The sequence below is a fragment of the Triturus cristatus genome, chromosome 10, assembly GCF_964204655.1.
Source record: "Triturus cristatus chromosome 10, aTriCri1.1, whole genome shotgun sequence".
Classification (NCBI taxonomy): Eukaryota; Metazoa; Chordata; class Amphibia; order Caudata; family Salamandridae; genus Triturus; species Triturus cristatus.
The window spans coordinates 1,019,427,030-1,019,445,761 of NC_140593.1; the positions used below are offsets into that span (position 1 = coordinate 1,019,427,030).

An 18,732-nucleotide genomic window follows, 5' to 3' on the forward strand; every position below is an offset into this window, starting at 1 on the left:
CGATCAGAAGGCACCCTGGTCCTCGCAGTCCCGGCCTCTCAAGCTCCAGGGCAGCACCTCCACAAGCAGCGCAGCCCACCCCTCGGTCGATGAGCAGCAGCAGGGCGAGAACAAACTCCAGTTGCAGTGTCAGTATCTACGAGCGGCATCAAGAAGCAATGAACTCTTTGAATTTGTCAGCCAAATGCCTGTGATGACCTGTGGGAGCCATCGTGAGGGCTTGCGGCTCCAAGACATAAAGTCATTCAGCTACTATGCAAGATGGAAAAATGAAGAACATCTCTCTTCCTTACCTCTGGCCCAGAAGAAGAGTTGTTTGCTGCGTCATGGTTGGTGAGCTTACTTTTCCCCTGACTCCCAACATTTCATCAGGGAAGCATAAGTGAGCCTATAGTTGACCCCAGTAATCTCAAGACCTACCAGACCTTGGTTCCATCTACTGCCATATTCAGGAACCATTGACTGTGTGGGAATCCATCAAGCAATTCCCAAGATTTTAGCACTTGAGCTCCACACCTCTTATCTCCAGCTTTGTGTTGGCTGTGAGAGACTGTGCCCCTGGACCTGTAGTTGCCCTTTGCGGTAAAAAAATCCAACTGTGACTGTCTGTCTGAATGTTAAACAGCTATTTAAATACCTTATCTCCCTTGAAGGTATTGTGGTGGACGCGCTCCAAAGCCATCCTCAGTTACCCAATAGTAGTCCATCAGGCTAGTGCTGTCCCTTGACACGTATTCCCACCATCGGATACCAGATCTACTGTTCTTGCAACCCCTAGTTGAGTGATGGTTAGCCTGCCAGCTTCTAGGGGCGGGAACGTCCGTGTGTTTGGGAGGTAGGTTTGTACTTGGATCAGAAGACGTTTTATAGAGAACGTATTGAAACATTGTAAAACTCCTAAACACTTTGCACAGTAGCAAAGACCTTAGTCAGCACTGACAAAATGATTTCCATTTCTGGTACTTCTGAGGTGTAACAGCCGAACCTGGTGGCTCTCAAGTAGCTGTAAGATAAATGCTTAAAATATATATGTGTGTGTTGTTTTTGGCTGATGGAAGCACAGACTCCATACCTAGACTGCAGGCCTGTGGCTTGTGAAACGTATTAATTGAATTGTTATTTTCGTAGACACCAGCATTGAAGAAACAGCGCTTAGGCTCAGGTTCTGTAATGCATTGTGTGTCAGATTTGTGACTAAGGAGGAGCTAGAGAGTTCTGTGTTTTGCATATTCTTATTTCATCATTTTGTCGCCTTGTAGTTCGGTCAATTTTTCAATTATGTAGATATGCCAGACCTGTGTCCACCACAAACCTAGTAGTGCAGAAGTCGACTGCTTCCTGTAATGGGCCATAGTTAATGTTCCTGCTAGAAGGTATTGGGTAAGGAGGTATCCATAGGTCATCATATCCTATTCCTTCCCAACCCCCTAAAGATTACCTCAATGTCCAGCGAGAGGGACATTTATGATTTCTTTTGAGATTCACCAGGGCCACCCAGAATTTATGGACTTGGGACCAAAACCCCAAATATGAGTCATAGAATCTCTCTTCTGGAATACCCTCTAACATGTCAGTCGTTCCATACATAGCCCAGTTCCTGACCGAGGTCAAAGAGTATCTTGATACCATCCTAATAAAGGCTATTGAGTCAACTTTGAATCACTTATGTCTTGTTCCATGTTCGAAATTAACAGAATTCCTTGGGATCTTTGCTGTATTGAGAGTCGTGTTGCCCATGCCAATACAAGACATGGCAGTTAAGGCCTCGCTTAGATTATGGCTGTAAACCTAAAACTGGTGCACTCACAAATGCCAGTTTACAGCTGGGTGCAATGTGGTATTGCTCATAGCTTGCGTTTGTACTTCACTCTTCGCTGGTGGTAAATGCAAGTGCAATTCTTGTAAAATGAAGAAATAACATACATAAATTGAACACTAATCTGCTTTGCACATATTATTTCCCCATTTCTTCCACTGATGTGTAAATCTTGTGCACAACCCAAAAAAACACTAGCACAAGTGTTATTTGCTCCATAGAGTGGTAGTGCCGGACCCTAAACAGCTCCCTTAGTAAGACGCTAAATTAAAATTGGCTGCCCTACGAAGCAAGAATACAGCTAAAGACTGCCTGCCTGTCTCACAAAGCCCTCAATTTCAAAACCCCCAGTTATCTAGCGCAAAAGTTAGAATTATCCGGAGGTGGGAACCCTTCAAGAAGTACTAACTCTTTCCTCCTGAAACTACAGATCTTCCGTAAAAAGGGAGCGTGTCAATCAGCTTTCTCTGGCTCTGCTCCGAAGATATGGAACTCTCTCCCCCCGGAAGTACACAGAATCTCCTCCATGGTTGCTTTCAAATTGGAAGTTAAAAGATTCCTTATTAACAAGTTCTTACCTTAAATGGGTTTGGATCGTCTGCTCTAATCTACTGGACTTACACCTTGAATCCCTGAGCTGGGTGCTATTCTTCTTGAATTAATCACTTGCCCCCCTCCTAATTTGCTATGTATCAGTTATTATCTTATTCTCTCTTGACCCCTTTTGTAACTGTATAATTTGATATTCTTATTTGATGTCGGTACTGCAATGATTACCTTCCTTCCCTCCAATTGTGAAGCACTCTGATATCCTTAGGGATCATGTTCGCGCTATATAAAACTTTATAAATAAATACATTCTCAGGGGTTCTTGAGTCTTCAGTAGCAAAACGAGCCTGCAAGGCAGTGGTTGTAAGTCATATATTTCTTATAGATAGCAGCTATAAGGAAAACAAAGATACATTTAGCCATTAACAGAGTAATTCTTACAAAAATATACTTTTTTGTTGAGTACCAACACTCTTTAACAACCATGTCCTTGTCATTTTTCTAGCCTTATTTCTAGATTAGCTGTGTATAGATAGAGAAAAAGAAGCATTTGAGAAATTCAGGTCCTTGTTGTGTAATTCCCAATCGCAGAGGTTCTTATCCTTTTGATTTCTGTGGACCCCTGTTTAATCAGTACTGGAATTCAGTGCCCCAGCCTAATCATTATAGGGAATTCGTGGACCCCGGGCTAAGAAATTTCGAGGATTTGAACTGCAAAACAACACCCAAAATTATGCAAAGAAACATTCATCCTACAAATGCACAAATCATTAAATATTTTATTTAATTCCCAAATATACCATTCAAAATTTTAATGGGAAGGTGGTAGTTTTTCTAAATTAATTTGAGGCCATGGATCGTCCATACTATGTTGTGTTTAATGCACTTGCACTCCTCCCACAAATGAATATGAGGATGCTAATTTAATTTTTGGTGTACAGTTTCAAATTCCTTCACATTAACACGACGTTTTAAATTTTTTGAATTTTCAGTTGTGCATTTTGCTTCTTTATGTATATACACCGTTAATCAGTTAATATTTTATAAGCTGGTGCAGACCTTCTCAGTAGGCATTGTGAACCCCCAAGGGTCTCCGGACCACAGGTTAAGAACCACTGCTGTAGCACATTAATGATTTTATATAACTGAGTATTATTTCCCACTGTGTAGGAAAGTAAAAAGGTGCTGCTTTTGGCTATTTGTTTTTTACTGCTGGATTTGGCTAAAGAGTATCTGATTGTTCACAAAAAAAGTATTTGGTTTAAATGGCCTCAAAATCAGCAAATGGCTTCCATGTGGTAATAGCAAAGAGGGATCTTGCCAAGTGTAAGAGCTTGATAAATAGCAGTCCATTTTCTCTTCATGCAGACGTCTTTAGGCTACAGGAAATCATCCTCAGGATATTATGTCAACTCTTTATATTACATAATGAGTTGCGTGTCAGATATGGGACTTCACAGGCTGCATTTCAGGGCACGGACCCTTGTAAAGAGGAAATGTTGGTTTATGCATAATCAAAGAATCCAATTGGCCAGCAAATAAGCAAGGACTGCCATTTTAGCTCATCCCTTTGTCACTCATCTGCAGGGTGAAGACACTCAATTGCTTTTCCTGGCTCATACTCGTGAGACTTAATAATACATGAGCTATAACAGCTGATCTGAGTCCTAGAATGTAGATTTTTGTATAGATTGGTTTCAGTTTCAGCAGACTTATCCAGTCATTTTTCTGGCCACCTTAATGATTGATTATTGGTAAAGAGGTCTTGACCTTGTTTTTAGGGCTCGCCTAGCAGCGCGCATGCGCTGCTTGGAAAATGACCTTTAGCCATTGATGCAGCTAAAAACGTGCACGTGTTCCATTGCCTTCAATGGCAATGCGTGCACGTCTGGCGATTCCCTTGCGGGAGCGAGCTTGACACCATATGTGTGTAATTAACTTACAAACACATGGTGCCCCTGGCTCGCTCCCGCATGGGAAACGCTTTGTGTGCTCTTGCACTCCCCCCCCCCCCCCCCTCCCACTTGTAGCGCGAGGCGCGCGCTTGTAAAGCCTGCCACTGCAGACAAGGTATGAATGCAGATAGACCCTGCCAGCAACGCTTTTCAGGCGAGCTGTACACTTGGCATGTGCTTTACTTGCCATGTGCTTCGCTTGCCATGTGCTTCAAGTTGGCTAGTAAGCTGTCCCGAATGGCCAGGCTTTCATTCAAAGAACTGAACAACCTGAAATATTCCATAATTGTGTCAGAAAACAGATTAATGGATTGATTACATGAGCGAGTCTGTTTTTTGTTTACTTTGTTGGTTCAAAACTGTTTTGTTTTATGTTTTTGTAACTAATAAACAATGCGAGCGCCGGAAGATGCGATAACTGGGCACAGAAAATAAGTTTCCTCTTTAGAGAATCCGTTCACGGTCAGCCCAAGGGAGGCTTTTGGTGGTGTCTGGAAATGTAAGTTCAACGGGGACTAGGTGGCTCTGGCTGGTTGTCTGGGTGCAGAGCCCACTTTACAGATGTGTCACGTACTCATCCTTGCATCGACGGGTCTTCTGGAATTCGACAGCCGCTTTCGGGCATATTCTTTCTGCAGAGTCACAGGCAGAAATTGCGCTTCTGTAGAGAAAGATTTCCAGAGACGACCACCCGTAATGCTTCATGTAGTGATTGCTGCACGCTGCGCTGGGGGGCTTGCTGCGCGGTGGCGCCTTCTTGCAGGGCTCAAACCTTGTTTTGTCTTGCATCGGTTAGAAAACCTCTGTTGTGTTTCTAAAAAAATCATTTTTCATGGTAATTGTATTGAAAGTGAGCAAGCAAGGCGCAATTTAGTTGGACGTCCGCTGTCCGTGCTTCTTCTGTTATGGTTTGGTTTGACATCCCGTGGCGAGGACTGGGTGGCTTCAGGAAGACCAATGGTCCGGAGATGGGAAATGCATGTCGTATTTTTTTTTTTTAGCACTGTCCATTGTTCGGAAAGTGTGTGCTGCGGTATTCTTCCTGCCAAGCATACACTGGCAGGCTGTTGTGACATGAGCATCTTTGGCACAATGTCACAGGTTGTTATGGCTCAGCTTAAACTTACTGCCAAAGAAGTTCAAAGGTATGCTTTCACCTAATGCAAGGATGTGTACAGGTAATTGTGTGCTTTGACAGTGTCTGGGAGAAACGCGACGTAATGTAATTATGTATTTTAGGCTCTGCCAAGCAACAGAAGTATCGCTGCCCTGTGGCATCTGCTGCAAAGCCCCTTGCCACCCCCGCCGATACAGCGCTTCATTAAATAATGCAACACGTTTTCCGTGCGGCCCCAGGGGTGCAGCGCATGCCGCCTCGCAGCGCTTTGCTGAGTTCGGCAGCAGTTGTTCTACTTTAAGCGGACACGGCTCTCTTCGAAGGGGCCCTCGGGGTAGCCTCGCCCTCCACCCTATGGTGGCTACTAAATATGCTCGGTAAGAGGATACTACACAGATATCAAGTTTTTGTTTTCACCGACAGGGGGTTGTAAAGTTCCCAGTGGTGCCGTCATGAATGAAACACATGCATGTGGGTTCATATGCATTTTTTACAAACTTATGAACATAGCCTCCCAAAATCATCTCAATTAAACTTTCCCACGTAATAACACATGTTAAGGTTGACTTGTAAGTATAGCGTGTGGAAAAAGTGAATGTAGCACCGTTACTCATGAATTTTAGTTTCATGGCAACGCCATTGCAAACGTTTTAGTCACACTTATCTCTTTCTCTATATATACATACACACACACATGGGTAGATAAAGGTAAGAATAAAATGTACAAGAAAAGCATACAAGGTGAAAGGGAGAATCAAGAAGCCAATGTTGACAGTCACAGAATAAACATCAAGAAACTGGTGTTACCCTAAAGTATATGTAACATTTATATGGACTAACCTTATATAAAATGTTTTTATTTTTTAAATGCTGCATTTGATTCTTTTATTAATGTTTCTCTGTCTATGTAAACATGCAATACATTTATGAATACATCAATATTTCTGTGCCACATTGGTGGTAATAGAGCACAAGTCTAGATCCATGATAGATTTCCGGAATACTCACGCAATATAATTCCTGCAAGCACTGAAGTTAAAAGGAACTCATTACACAGTCTCTGGTTATATTTAAAATCTGGCAAGTACCACTCTATAGCACTGTCATTTCTATAATTATTACAAACACCAAAAACTTTATGCAGTGAACAAACTGGAATAAACTGTATGAGTTAAGGTCATTGAAAGGCCTTTTGTGATCAAGTGCTGTAATGATACCCTGGTATACTCTCAAAATTCGTTGTACTCTTAGTTTCACAAGAGCTTTCTCAAAAGAGTTGCACAGGGGTTGTTTGTTCTGAAAGCCTCAAAAAATGATTGCCAGTTAAATACAGTGTTTATCACACAAGCCTCCTACAATTCCCAATATAGAACACTCTTTTGTTCTATGTTGAAAAAATATGGCGACAGGACCTTAGAAGTAAGACGTGCTCTCAGTTTTAAAACATCACATGTTTCCTTATGTCGTCCTGCGCTGGTGGTATATATACTACCTACCTTCAGGGCTGCAGGGCAAAAGGAGCAAAAGTCCATCCTCTGCAGGTTGGTCTTCCTGGGCCACAAAATTGGACATATAAAGCCCTGAGGCAGCTGTGTCAATCTGACTTGCTGTAGACGGACCAATCAGGGTGGGTAACAACTAAACCTTGCTGCATTTTTCAGCCATTCTGAGTAGCTGTCATGATATGCGTCCTGCTCTCACCTGCGTATGCCATGCAGACACAGAGATGTGCTCCTCCAAACTTCATGTGTGCTTGAGTCTGTAGAGGAGATCAACAGATTGTAGGCATCATTTGATGTGAGCTTTTGCAGCAGCACAGCATGCATTATGCAAAACACGCAAGTCGAGACAAATTATATGTCCCAGAGCACCACAAGACTCTCAGAAGACTTGCAATTGCTGCAGCCATCTTAGATCCATACAGTGTAAGTACCTTGTGTTTCAGAGCATGTCTGAAACACGAGGAATTTAGCAGGATACTTAGTTGCTGCAGCTAGAACATGGTTACTAGGAGATTGAAACTCTTCATATTTTCAACAATATTTAACACTTGAGATCAAAGATTAGGACTTTTATTTACACATTAGTATTCGAGTCATCCTCCGAAGGATGACTCTGGTACCAAAGAGAAGCTAGAGGAATCCTGAACTTGTACAGACTTTGTTTAGATTACTCGAGTCACATATAGTATTAGGGTACTGCCATTGGTGGGAAGCAAATATATATTGTCAGTAGTGTATACACAACACTGATATGTATTCATTATTTTACAACTAATGTATACGGAGACATTCAAATGACAGACTTGATTTACAATTCACGAAAGGTAGCTATCTGTGTAGGAATATGTATTATAGCTCAGGTTATTTCATTCATCTATTACAAAGGGTGATTGTATCTTTCAGCTTTAGGAAGTCTTAGGGTTTACACCGGCACTACAGATTGGGTTTTACAGAGAATGTCACAAGGTATTTCATATGACATTGTAGAAACCATTAAATGTAATGCAAATTACAGTGTAGTAAAACAGTTTATTTCCTGTTGTATATGTTAATGCCTCTGCAGTGTAGGTTGAGCCCAGCAGCAAGAACAGGCAAAGTGAATATGTCCAAAGTCTCAGTTTCTATCTCTTGTCCCATTTCCCTTTCCCCAGGTCTATTTCTGACCCGCACAGATGGTTATTAGTGGAATCCCGGAAGTGTGGATTCTAACACTACTCCCGTCAGATTAGCCGCTTAGTGCAGCCCTGACATTGGCTGTCTTGTGACCAATCACCTGAATGCAGGCAAACTGGGCCAATAGGTCTCGCCTTTGGGACCTTATAAGTGGTTAGTTATCCAGCACAATATCCTTGGTGCAACAACATCAACTGTTGCATGGCTAAACACTTATAAGTTCTCAAAGGCGAAACCTTTTGGCTATGCCAATGCTTGTTGCCCTATTTGACCTGAGAAAATATTTTTCCTATTGTAGTCATCCAAACACTTATAGTTTTACAGTTATAAAGTCATGTGAGTTAATTGAAAAATAGTTTCTTTTTTTTTCTACTCCTGGTCTAACGCAATGGTACTTAAGGTTGTTTTTCTAAAATGTGAGACTTTATTAGTTAGTATGTAGTACCAAGTAATGATGATCAGTAGGATTTCTAATTGTGGCATCTGTTTCCTAGCTCCGCCGGATTGCGCCTTTCTGTCGCTTACCTTAAAGCAAAAGGCTTCAAATAGAAATATATATTGTTGTAATATTATGGATCCAGCACTAGAAGGCAGGGTTGTACACATCACATGCAACGAAACCTAACATTCTGCAAGCCAATGGTTACAGGTAAGTAACCTTTTCCTTTTCCGGTGGCGACTTTTCCATCATATAAAATATCTTGTCCTGTCTCTTCTGTCCCCCTGCAGTACTCAGCCTGTGATTGGCATGAATTGTGCCTCATGGCCACCAGACCTGGCACAAGTCGTCACCGATTGAAGTCCCCCTTGCACTCAAGTTGCAGTAACAAAGGCTGACAGTACTGTGGTGAGAACCTTTTAATTAGTACTTGGTTGTGATGAACTCATGCATTCATGTTTTGTGTATTATAATTCCAAGAGTGATAAAACAGATTTTTTGTTATCCTGGAACAAATTTGGCAAAGAGTTGTTATTGACATTACATTTTAGACCACAAGGATATTCAAACCTGTTTTAGTACTCTGGAATTTTATTTTTTGCTTATTGATTTGGAAACCATACTGCAGAGCACGGGGGTCAGCAACACCAATGCACTGCAGGCCACTTACAAGCCACGTTACCAGAACCTGGATAGATTAGTTCAACGTGCAGAGGCCCTTTGTCCATCTGGGCCCAGTGAACCTTTGTGGGAGCCTTGAATTTGACTCTTGCCAGCACCAGTAGCCTATAAAGGAGATCCGGTATCTTGGTTTTCATTATGTTTGACCCTCTCCTTGCTGACCAATTCCTTGCATGCCCTTGGCAACCCGTAAACATAGAGTTTTATAATCGAGCACATAACGTTGTCACGGCCTAGGTCAGGGATTGCCTTGATTGAAAGATAGGATAGAATATTCTTGGCAAGCTGAAAGCTGCAAACCTTTTCCACTTTCAGAAGACAAGGCTCATAATTGCTGCTGCAGTGGCAACAGTGGGAACTAACAAGGCATGCTAGCAGAATAACCGAGTTCGGGAGGGCGATGATCCACATGGGTATTTCTCTCTTAGCCTAATTAAAAGCAAGCATATCACTGAATTTGAACTAAACAGTCAAGAATCTGTTTTCTATATTATTTTTCAATTCAGGCTCTCACTTGGTGTTCCTAGTATTAATATATGAAAATCCATCTTGCGTAACGCAGCTAGGGGCAGCATATAAATATTAACAATCATTGGCAAAGTCAAAATGTCTCGCCTTTTTAATTTTATTATCTTCTCTTTTTGCTTTACCAGTGTTTTTGCCGATGCTGCTCCCATTTGAAAAATGAAAAACAAACAAAATGCTTACTTGCTGATAAGGAACAGCATCAGCAAGAATAAGCATTGGCAAAGCCAGTAGGTCTCTCCTTTAGGACCTACTGACTCTGCCAATGGTTTTTAGACATGCTATACAGCATCCTCCAACTGTGCAGCATAGCTAAATAACATGTAATTTTGTGTAACTTCGCATTATCTTAGCAGACATTTGCAGAAATACGTGAAAGCAAATTATGTGAATTTTGGATAGCTCTAGTAGTGCTATTGTGTGTAATGTGTGTGCGTGGAAACATGTCCTAGTTACTTCAAACCCATAACTATTTCTAGAGAGATGATCATTAGAACTGGAAAAACAAGTGTGGTTACATCAGTACCCTGGAACTGCAAATCACATATTCAAATTCTGGGACTGGCAGCGTATCCTTTCATTCTTCCCAGGTCGATACAATAAGTACAACTGAAGTGGAGAATTGTAGCACCTATTACTATTTAAGCAGATATAAAGAATTCACTCTATAATGTACAATGCGGAAATAGATATTATAGTAAAGTTTTATGTTTGTATCAGATTGTCTAATATTTATAAGTTACTAATTATTATATTTACTTATATTTTGCTTAATGCTTGTGTGTAGCCATTATAAATACACTACCATTTGGCATGAAATGAACCATTGTGATTAGAAGTGAATTTGCGTGCAGAGGATCACACAATTTGTGCAGGAGGAGCAGCCAAAACACATTTGTTTTGATTTGCTATGTGCAAAAAGGTGGCTGTCCGTCTCAAAACTAGAGTTTTACATTTTGTGTTACCATGTCTTTTGCACAAACCACGTATGACACTTCCTGTTAGCACTTTAAAGTAATAGTTGCTGTTAACGCAACCGCTAGACCACATCACCTTCCTCATTGGTTAATTCTGCTCTGTTGTGTGATCTGTCACATCCAGAAGCAATGGGTCCTTGGGTGACCTCTGTACTCGCTCACATTGGCCAGCCAAAAACAATGGGAAGCTTTCTGCCAGGTGGAAAGTAAAAATGGTGAAAGCGCCATAGTTCATCATACGTGCTTTTTAAGTAGGTAGCTTGAAGTTCGTAATGGTACTGCTATGAAGTACTCCATAGTCGTGAAACATAGCGCCTCAACTAGCAAGAGGTGTGCTTCTTTGCTGGAGTGGTGCGGCCAACAAATCTCAGACCTTGTCGTAAAAAAGCTTGCAACACTATGTTCACGAACCATCGCAAGCACTGATCACATATGAACACGAGGGCTGGGCTTGTGTTACCTGGGTCAAGCTAATCGGTGTAACATGAAATAGCTTGTGAAATGGCATTATTCACAAGAAAGAGCTTTATAGCCCATTGGCACATTACCCAGTAGTGACACTGCCAAACAAGCAAAAAGCAGAGACCAAGTGTTTGTTGTACCACTGCATGGTTTATAGAGAATACCTACTTTCAAGAAGTGGATTCCAAGTGATGAGCTTCTAAGGACAGTGCAAGTGCAGTTACGTTAAGAATTCTATTTTTTAGAAACCTACACTAAAGGTACTGTGTCCTGTTGCCCCACCACATATCTGTGCTAACCGCATTTCAGTTTACCCAGTTAAGAGACAGCACATCGGCCGGAGCAGCCACAAGAGGTGCAATGTATGACATTATAGACAACCTGTGACAGAGTATTGCCAGGGAGGGGTCATGGCTAGAGTTACCACTTGACTGTGTTTTTTATCTGCACCACTGGTATTCTGTTGTCCCAGCGGGTACAAAACTAAGCAAACTCAGCTGGAGGCATTTGTTTTTAGCCCTTATCTGTACATGCTTTAAACAGCAAAATGTTAATATAAAGCACTTTCAAATGTGTTGTAGAGCTCGGTTAATGATCCATGGCTAATAATTAAAATAGCGCAAACACAAGGAGGTGATGGACCGAGCGCTGAAACTTTTCAGACACTAACCCCCAGTAACAGATCTAGGTTGAATCCATCATCGTTCTTTAGCTCACTTCGCCGCCGCAGTTCAGACCCAGCTATATGCAAATCAGTCTTGACCCTGTGCCTCATGGTAACAGTCCAGCCAGAACTGACAAGCCAGGTCTTCCCTGGACAGAAAAACAAGCATCCTGGGACCGGTTTCGAAGTAACACCCCTCAGCAGCCAGGCTATTTTGAATCCAGAGGCAAAGTGAGTAAGAGACCCACGTCTGGGCATTTCCTGCCAACTTAAGGCAAACAAACGCAAGGAGATGATGGACGGAGCACTGAAACTTTTCAGACACTCACCCCCAGTCACAGATCTGGGTTGAATCCATCATCATTCTTTAGCTCACTTCGCTACCGAGTTCAGACCCAGCTTAATGTAAATCAGTCTTGACCGTGTGCCTCATGGGAACAGTCCAGCCCAAACTGCCAAGCCAGGTCTTCCCTGGACCGAAAAACAAGCATCTTGGGACTGGTTTCAGGGTAACACCCCTCATCAGCCAGGCTAGCTTGAATCCAGCAACAAAGTGAGCTGGATTCCTCTCTTGGATTTTCCTCTTGGAAAAGTGACAATCCTAGTCATGACAGAGGGATGAAGTGCATTGATGTGTCTCTTTAAAATGTGTAACTAAACGATGCAGTGTGCCATTCAATGAAAATGAAAGTGGCCCAATGAGTATTTGTTTTGAACTAGTGTACAAATAAACCTGCTTTCACCCACTTATTGTGTAGTGCAAATGTCATATCCCATGTTCTCATCATAACATGAGAGGCGACTGCCCTGCTCTGTGCATCTCATGGGCTTTCTGCTTGCCAGCTCATCCCACCCCCTCCTCTGTGCTGTAGTGACTTTCTCCCTTTATTTCATAAGATCATGATTACCGTGAATGGGACCTGTGTTTCTTCTTTGTTGTAAAACTTGGCAGCAATGATCTCAATGATCAATACATTTTCACTCTGCATCTCTTTTACAGCGCTGTACTGCAGAGTATGTTAAAACTCCCTGCTCACTGCACTTTTATGTTTTTTTAACAACTTGTGACGGTGGGCGGGGGCAAGCGGCAGACTGTGGGAAGTGGCAAGCAACACACAAGGGAAAGGGCAAGCAAAAAATACGATGGTAGGATGGGTAGGTGCAAGCACTCCAGCTAGGGAGGGCAAGGGGGGAGGATACACCATGGAGCCAGCTGAGAAAACAAGCCGTTGTCGTACTCTAGGACCGGAAGCAAGCTTTCTTTGTATTAATGAAAAAACATATTGGGGTGCACTAGGAAACACTTGAAAAACACAATTGCACTGCAGGATGTTTTAGAGCTTTAATAAAAAAGAAAAATAAACCCGTTACACGCTGCCTGTATAAGAAACATGAGCAAGATGCCTTCACAAACACTTTCTCAAACATAAGAGAAAAGTAGTGCCCACAAAAAGAAAGTGGAAGGCCTCAAGTAATTGAGCCATGCTGCGTGGGAGGGAAAGGTAACAGACGATGGCCGCATAAAAGCTAGCATTTCAAACTTGACATTCAGCTCAACAAATAAGAAGCAATGGGTGGGCTGTAAGCCCGCTAACTGTAAACAAAATGTCTTGAAGAGACAGTGCATGCACGGTCTATGCAAGAACTAACAAGCCATTGTTTTCTTTTAACAACTTTTACTGCATTAAAGAACATGCATTGGGACACAGCTCGAATCCAGCTGTGGCTTCTTGGCAAAAAATCACTCTCCTCATTTCACCTGCTTCAGATAGGTGCTGTACATTGGGGAAAAAACAAATGCTTCAGAATCCTATACATTGGTTTCCAGGGGTGGCAGCACAAAGAGGATGAAGTAATGAATGGTGAAGGGATGCGCTCACTGGGGACTCCGGGTCCCATACTGCTCTCACTTTGTCAGGAGGCGGGGCTCTGACCTGTTGCTCATCGTGCCATTGGGTGCATAAAATCAGCCCTCATCTACCACAGCGTGGGATGGTCCCGGATCCTGACGGGCCAGTATGTGCCAGGAGGGGACAGGGCAGGGCCACCACCGTAGCTCTTGGCACTACAGCTCCATCACATTTGGAATCTGGAGGTAACGTAGCATCCGCCTATTGCACTCACTTATTGTGGTATTAGAATGGGGAAACGGAAGGCACAAATTAGTCTGTGAGTACATCTGCCCAACCAAAACGTCCTTAACAGTCAAGACATGCGTCTGGGAACTGCGTAACAAGTGAGATTGATACTTTAATTGAAGAGGTGGACATCATTTTAAAAACTAAAGACATGAATGGAGCAAACCCTCCTAACGCGATGCAACCTCCTATACTGGACTCTCACCAAATCCTGTTTCCATCTCCGATTCTAAAGGGGATTCTCAAGTTTACATTAATATTTAATGTTCTAATAGGTATGCCCACCTACAGTAGGATTCCACCCCAGCTTCTCACTCGCAGATTATTCCTGCACCATCTCTACCTATTTCTTTTACCTGGGACCCATCCACTCTTAATGAAGCAATTGGTTTAATTTCTGCTCTGAGGGACAAAGTCGCAAATCTGAAGCAAATTCTACTGGGCATGGTCAAGACCTTAAAGCCCTCGCTACAGCCGCTTCATATCGTTCAGAGTTTGCCAGCTCCGCATTGTCTAAGGGGTATGAAGAGACCATTAGCCACTCCTGAAGAACTGTTTTTACCTTTCGAACAGTACTTCAAAGCAATCACTGAAATCAACATGGGAGCTTGGGGCGATGTTCTGGTATCAGAGCTGCCCTATTTCCATCTGCTGTTCGGATGTCGGAGAATGCCCAAGCCCCACCTAAACATTTTATTCCGTTGCGGTCAAGTGGTTCAGCCAATGGGACTTGTAATTATGATTTTTCATCCTCCCCGGTTAGGTTTCTAAAAGTATAATGAAGAGCTTTCTCCCTAGAACAGACCATTCAGTCTTTATGGTAAAAGTCCAGAGCCTATGGCCTGGCTCCATTGAATGTAGCGACTCATTGATAAACAAGGCTGTTTACTGGATTAAACATGTCAGGCAATGTCATTTGATTGTCTGTTCAGATATAATGTGTGTAAAACACTTTACAGCGCCTGCCGGACCTTGAGACTCTATTGATCTAAGTTTAATCTCTCCCGAACTAGTTGAAGGTCTGATTTTATTAGACCAATGCACCCCTCCCCAAATGGCTCAGAAATGAGATTTAAGTTAAGACCTTTGGCCTCCGGTTTGGTTGAGTCCAAGGAAGGGGGGAAAGTAGTGGTTTCATTGTGAAAAGAAGTGTAACTGAGCAGAAGTATGAGGGCAACTCTTAGTTTTCAGGAGAGCAGCTTGGCAGCGATTGACTGACTATCAACTCCTTCTGTCTCTCTCTGCTACAAATACCCACCAGGTCTCGCTAGTTGAGAGGGAAATCCAGCTGGGATTTAGCCCATGGGAAGCGCTTCCATGTCTACGTAGGAAGAAGGATCCTAATAACTCACACCAGACGAGTAATCCTCTGTCCCCAACGAACATCCTCTCAAATTTAAATCATAACCCCAAAAATTCTGAATCCTCTTTGAACCTTGGTAACTGGAACATTGCAGGGATTATATCAAAACTCTGTGAGGAAGACAGGGCACGTTTGTAGACCAATTCAATTTTTGCCTTTTTCAAGAGACTCAGGGGTCATACAAAAATCTATATGCAGGGCTTCATAACCCATAGTATTGAAGCTATACCATCAAAAGTAGGCAGGCCTTTGGGAGGGCTTATCATATGATCTAAAGTACCACTTGACTGTGCTATTAAGATAATTACACCGATTTTCCAGAACTTTTTTTTAGCACTCCGCATGTCTCACAAGCCAATGGCTCCATATCTAATGATTTCAATAAAGTTTCCCAAACCTTAAGAATTTTTAATGTTCTTTTAGTAGATTTTATTTGTAACCCCTATGTAATTATCGCAGGGGACTTCAACACGTGTTTTGAGCACTATGCCTTCTTCCTGGAATTAATCAGGGAAGAAGATAAATGAATATTGGGGAATTCCCCACTACTCTGCGCTTAGGAAAGCTCCCAGAATTAGTTCTGTTACCTCCAGATTGTACATATAATGGTTTCCTACGGCCTGAGGCCGTGTAATGGCCAATCTATTTCGGACACTAGGGCCAAACCAACGTTTGAGAGGGGTAGCTGTAAAAGTAATATTGATTTTATCTTAATGTATGTACGGATATGGCATGAAATAGCAGATATGGTGGTCATAGACCGCCGTGATGAAGTTCACTTCCCGATTGGAAAAGGCCCGTATAAGGGACATGGAGTGTCCAGATACAATTGCAGTATCGAACCGTACTGTTAACTAACAACAACAGCATTGTGAGGTTGTATCCAAATCGGAAGAGGCCACACAAGAGATTTATAGAATTGTCTCTGACGAATTACAAGTTTTAGAACATCAGGCCCTGACACTCTCCCAGATTGTGACCCTTTATGAAAATTTCTTCCCCAAGTTAGGAAAGTGTTTGTGAAAGATGTAAATACACATAGAGCTCCCCAAAAACTGAGAATAAATAAATGGTTAAATAATTCTTGCAAAAATGCAAAAAAGAATTTGGTGAAGGCCCCAAAAACCAATCAAAGAAAAGAGATTATTGAAGCAAGATGGAAATACTCTAGGGCTATTAAAATTAGTAAAGCCCAGTGGGAGGTTAGGATTTGGGAAGACCTGTTGGATGCATCAAAACACAGGGACACTAAACATTTTTGCCATTTGGTTACACACAATGGGCGTAGAGACTCAGTCCGCACTGACTGTCATATTGCCCCGGGGGACTGGGCCAAGTCTTTTTCAGGTCTTTTTGCAGATAAATATGGTCCATATGAAGGAAAAATAGGTGCTTTACCATCAGCCTCCATTGAATTTTCTGGAGAAGATTTAATGTAATTTTCCCTAGAGGAAACTAACGCTGCAATCCAGGTCCAGAGACCTGGGAAAGCCTCTGGCATAGACCAAATTTCAGCTGATTTATTTAGATTTGAGCCTCAGATCTGGGGTCCCTATATAAATTCTCTGTTGAATGCTTTAATGGCAGGAGCGTCTAACCCAAGTTCCTGGAAGGATGCAGAACTTATCCAAATATTTAAAAGGGGAGATAAATTGGCCCCTTTAAACTACAGTCCTATAAGCTTGATTGATATATACAAAAAATTTACAGCACGCAAATTTTAACTAGACTGCGGGGTTGGATATCCTCGCGACAGGTGCTATCACATTTCCAGACAGGATTTAGACCCAACATAAGTACAATTGATCAGATCTTTCTGTTTCTCTCTATCAAATGGAAGACAGAGGATATAGACCGGGGGTCGTTATTTGTAGCTTTTGTGGACATCTACGCCATGTTTGATGTAGTCCCAAGGGTAAAACTTTGGGAGGTTCTGGGAAGGGTAGCGGTCCCCATGCTGTCTCTGATGCGGACCCGATATATATATGGACTAGAAATGAATAGCAATAAAACAAAATACATGGTTTTAATGCCCACAAAAAAAGGGCAAAATGTCTCTAGAGGACAAGACACTTGCCAGGGTTTATGAATTTGACTGTGTGCGAGAATGAATGACTCCCACAGATGGTTATCCCAGATGGAGAAACATTTATTGGCACTAAAACAAAGAACTGGGCTCATCATAAGTTTGGCTATGAGGGCATCTGCTTTTGCTATCTCGCCCCATTTTGAGATATATAAGATCCAAGTCTGTGTGCCAGCATTGCATAGGGCAGATTTGTGGGGTTATTACAACCTTGACGTCCCACTAGTGCCTTAGCACTGCCGATAAGATTTGATTTAAACCTTAGATCAATCTCAGACATTGCTGCATTGAGGCCCATCTAATACTGGATTAGGCCTCGCACAACTGAGGATTTGGCTCCCTATTGGTATTGTGTCAGGAATCTATTAGCTGGCCAATCAGTTAGCTAAATTCCTTTGCTACTACACATTAAACACTTGGTTAGTAAAGTTTGGCTTGAATCATTATTGGTTACATCCTACTGCATTGTTGCGAGATGCATGTGAAAAGGTAAAAATGTGTTGTTGGCACTTTGTCCCAGGAGCCAAAATATTGGCTCTTTCCTCAGGCAGCCTTGTAGATTCCTACCTGTTGTTCAAATGTGTACCAGACTTTGAGTCATTTATCAATTTTGTCACCAACCCATCTGCAAGTGCAATTTACATAAAATTTAGATTGGGGATTCTACCATTGGCCCCTTTTACTTGTTCTTGGAATAAAATGAAAACTCATCCAACATATGTCCTATGGGCTGCCAAGTAGTTGAAAATGACGAACGTGCCTTATTTTGTTGTAAAGCTTATGCAAACCAATGATCATATTAGATCATTCCTCTTTGCCGTCTTCTTGGCTTTACTGATCGATCAAACACTAGAGATGGTATTGTGTTTTTTAATCTCAAGCTACCAGTCCTCAATATGGTGTATTAGGACGAATACATTAAAACCAAATGGAAACAAGATGTAAGATCTCTCGTTGCCCAGCGCCACCTTGCACAGTCTGAGTTGTTTTTTTGGATTATGGTCTAGGCTCTTTTTCTATTGTTAAAGCTCTCAGTACATTGATTGTATATAGAATCGGTCTGACTTAGACTTAGATTTTATAGAATGTTATCGTTTGGGTTTGGGTAATTGTTTTAGCATTCATTTTAATTTTATTGGATTTTATCCATGCCAAAGAACTGTATAGAGGATTTTACGCTTTTATTGAAACTGTATTATAATTGCAATGTCTTCTTCCTTTTTAGTAAATCTGCATGTTTTTATTCAATTTTTTAAAACCATGTTATTTTCTTGTACCTCTTATG

At 41.9% G+C, this 18,732-nt stretch overlaps 1 protein-coding gene across 1 annotated transcript in view; it reads left to right on the forward strand.

The window, feature by feature from the left end:
* Nucleotides 1-18,732, forward strand: part of CCZ1 (CCZ1 vacuolar protein trafficking and biogenesis associated) — a 234,580-nt gene that overhangs the window by 12,504 nt on the left and 203,344 nt on the right. Inside the window, exon 2 of the mRNA XM_085629015.1 lies at nt 8,842-8,959. The gene's annotated coding sequence lies outside the window, so the exon portion shown is untranslated. The remainder of the gene's footprint in view (nt 1-8,841; nt 8,960-18,732) is intronic.